This window comes from Bison bison, unplaced genomic scaffold, assembly GCF_000754665.1.
Source record: "Bison bison bison isolate TAMUID 2011002044 unplaced genomic scaffold, Bison_UMD1.0 scf7180017864533, whole genome shotgun sequence".
Classification (NCBI taxonomy): domain Eukaryota; kingdom Metazoa; phylum Chordata; class Mammalia; order Artiodactyla; family Bovidae; genus Bison; species Bison bison.
Window position 1 is genome coordinate 491453 of NW_011495082.1, and position 4275 is coordinate 495727.

The following is a 4275-nucleotide window of genomic DNA, read 5'->3' on the forward strand; positions in this document are numbered from 1 at the left end:
AGTCAAGGTGTCCCCTAGGGCTCTAGTCATCTGTAGGACTGATTGGTGCTGGAGGATCTACTTCCAAGTCAAATTAGTGTGTGTGTTGACAATGGATCTCTGTTCCTCACCCTGTTGATTTTCCATGATAGTTGAGCATTCTCATAACATGGGAGCTGGCTTCACCTAAAGCGTGTGAGGAGAAGGCAAAGCCGAACGTAGCCTCACAAGTCAAACACTGCCATTTCCACAATAATCTACTGGTAAAAACAGATCATCTCTGTTTAATGTGAGAGGGAGATACACAATGCTGTGGATACCAAGAGGTTGGAATAATTGGGGGGCTTCCCTTTTAGCTCAGTTGGTAAAGAATGCACCCACAATGCAGGAGACCCTGATTCGATTTCTGAGTCGGGAAGATCCACTGGAGAAGGGATAGGCTACCCACTCCAGTTTCTTGTTCTTCCCCGGTTGTTCAGCTGGTAAAGAATCGGCTGGCAATGCGGGGTCCTGGGTTCGATCCCTGGGTTGGGAAGATCCCCTGGAGAAGGGAAAGGCTACCCACTCCAGTATTCTGGCCTGGAGAATTCCAAGGACTATACAGTGTCGCAAGAGTCAGACATGACTGAGTGACTTTCACTTTTACAATGTAGAGACTGGCTATCTATGATGACTTCAGTTCCTTTAGTGAAATGTTAAAGAATAATATTGATGAGAATCTAAACTAATTAATTAGAGAAGACAATAGAATGTAAGCAATGGATATTATAAAACTATTTCATAGGTGTAATAAGCAAAATTGAAGGATATTTTGGTTCAGGAATAAGGGTTGTCAAGCCATGATGAAAAGAAAGATTGAATATTACAAATTTTTGTTTTAGGTGGCAAGGGAAAACACACAGCAACAAAAGAAACACCTCTGATAATAGTTGATACAGGAGAAAAATATTTTAAGCAAGTGAAGAATTGTAAGTTCATCCATTTATTTATTAACTCACTCATTCAACAAATATTTATGCATAGTACATTATGTTCAGGAAATTGTGCTAGAAGACATAGAACTGAATAAGAGACATAGAATTGAAAAAGACAAATAGCCCTTGCCTTCAAGGAGCTCACATTTAATAAGGAAAGAAGTGAGCACATCTATGTTTTATAATCCATTATTTTAAGAAAAAGTCTACCCATGATTCAACATCTTTTAGATAAAGCCTGATTTATCTTCTTTCTATTATAGCAGCTCTCTCAAATATATTACTTATACTTACTCTGTTTGCTTTCTAATCTATAGGTTTCTTTCAGTTCATTATATTCAAATATCTGTTTCCATCTACTTGACAGATTTTTTTTTTTTTTTTAAACCCAGTGACTAATAGCTCCCTCTCTGGCAAAGTCAATTGTCTTACTTTACCTCTAAACAGATTTTATTTTCTTTATTTTCTTTATTTCTAAAATCACTGTGGATGGTGACTGCAGCCATGAAATAAAAAGACACTTGCTCCTTGGAAGAAAAGTTATGACAAACCTAGACAGCGTATTAAAAAGCAGAGATATCACTTTGCTGATAAAGGTCAGTATAGTCAAAGTTATGGTTTTTCCAGTAGTCATGTACAGATGTGAGAGTCAGATCATAAAAAAGGCTGAGCACCAAAGAATTGATATTTTCACACTGCAGTTCTAAAAAAGATTCTTGAGAATCTGTTGGACTGGAAGGAGATCAGACTAGTTAATCCTAAAAGAAATCAACCCTGAATATTCATTGGAATAACTGATGCTGAAGTTGAAGCTGCAATACAATACTTTGGCCACCTGATGTGAAGAGCTGACTGACTGAAAAAGACCCTAATAGTGGGAAAGATTGAAGGCAAAAGAAGACGAGGGCAGCAGAGGATGAGGTGGTTAGATAACATCATCAACTCAATGGACATGAATTTGAGCAAACTCTGGGAGGCAGTGAAGGATGGGAAGCCTGGGTACTGCAGTCCCTGGGGTCACTAGGAGTCGAACATGATGTAGGAATGAACAACAACAACTATAGTTGATTTACTATGTTGTGCTAGTTTCTGGTGTACAGAAAAGTGATGCAGTTTTATATATATATATACATATAATTTTTTATATTTTCTCGATTTTGTTTTATTACAGGATTTTGACTGTAGTTCCCTGTGCTATACAGTAGGGCCTTGTTGTCTGTCTATTTTATATATAGCAGTTTGTGTCTGCTAATCCCAAACTCCTAATTTATCCTTCTCCCACCATGTTTCCTCTTTGATAACCAAAAATTTGTTTAATATGTATGTGAGTTTGTTTTGTGAATAGGCTTATTTGTATCATATCTTAGAGTCCACATATATATCATATCATATGGTATTTGTTAGACTACAGTTTTTGAAGTACCTATAATTAAAGCAATCATTCAGAAGGAAAATTTGTATCTGAGCATGCTTAAAGATGAAAACTGAAATTTTCAAGAATTATGCTGACTTCCTATTTCTACTTTTTTGATTAATGCTTAATATTTTATTAAATTTATCATGTAATTGACTTTTCTCTATTAATCTGCATAAAATAATATAAAAATCATTGTCATGAAAACCTAATTATTTAATTATTAATTATTTAATTAATTAATTATTTAATTAATCTTTTCATAACTTTAAATATAATTTTCAATTTTACAGATGATAATAGAGCAGTGTATAAACATTTATATAGGAGAACAAAAATAAACTTCTAAGCAGCCACAGTGTGCTAATACCTTATTCTTAGGGGAGATAGTATGTGATTATCTGCCACTACTCTGGGTGATTGATGTACTAGAATATATAGTCAAACTCATTTAGCCAGTGTCCTAGGGAGAGTGGTATTCTTTCGTTGTGTCTTTTTGATGGGGACTTAACTTCACATGTTTGACACTTAGTTGAGTAACACCTGTTGGGATTTGAAAATCCTTTCACAACAGGCAGGATTTTTCTATGCATAGGCTGGGAGAACTAAGATGGGCTCAGAGTAAGAAGATTTAAGAACTGTAGATTTGGAAAGGAATAAATTGAAGAAAGAATGTTAGTATGCATTATGACTGCTTTTTGTTCAAAATTCTAATTCAATGAAAATCAATTTGTTCATACTAAATGGATAAATGAGGCTATAACTGGTAGATTTAAAAGGTATTTCAAGGAAAATATTAATAACAAATTAATTAATTTAGCTTACAATTCAATCATCACTTATTTCAAAGATTAAATAATACGATAGTATAATATTAATGCCAAATTTTATAATATTGTTTATATATTGTTGATGTACATATCTTTACTTCTGGTATGCTAGGGAATCTTAGTGATCTTTATCTCCCTTCCTTAATTTATAAAGCCAGTCTTCCCCTCTGATTTATGGAAAAGCCAAAAACTGTATCTATATTTTTTTCTTTAAATCAGGGGAAAGAAACTGTCTTGCCTTTTCTTCCTATTGCATCAGTATAGATATTCCCATTGTATATTCATTTGTACCACAATATTGTCCCTCACTTCTTTCCATTGATTATCTATATAGTAATACATTCCATCCCCCTAAACTTGACCACTCACTTCCTTTCCAGTCACTAATATGCGTAGCCTTTTCAATCTAGGGAATCTTTTGTTTCATTTATAAACCTTTCATACAGAAAATATCAATTTATAATTTATAAAATATTTCTTTCAAAAAAATAAAAAAATAATTTCTAAAGAGAAATATAGTAAACTATTGCAATCATATTAAGGTTATCAGCAGGAATTATTTTGCCAGTCATATTTTTCTTCTACCTGAACATGCCAATCAATTTCCTCATAACAACCCTTACAAATCCTGTTCTACTCATTATTCTCATTCCAGTAAGATTTTGATTCAAAAAATTTTAATGATGATATTAATTGATACAAATATAATCCAATTCACAAAACAATGCTACAAATACTGGATAACATGACATAATGGGAATAATAAGAATATTTCTAGGCTTTAGGCAAAGTAAAATATGGATAGATACATGTAGAGTGTTAACTTGTTTTATAGAACAAGAAGGAAATATCAGTCAGTTGTTTACCACACAAAGATATTCATCTATGTAGCACTGCTACTGCTGCTAAGTCACTTCAGCCGTGTCCGACTCTGTGCGACCCTATAGATGACAGCTCACCAGGCTCCCTGTCCCTGGGATTCTCCAGGCAAGAACACTGGAGTGGGTTACCATTTCCTTCTCCAATGCATGAGAGTGAAAAGTGAAAGTGAAGTCGCTCAGTTGTGTCCGACTCTTAG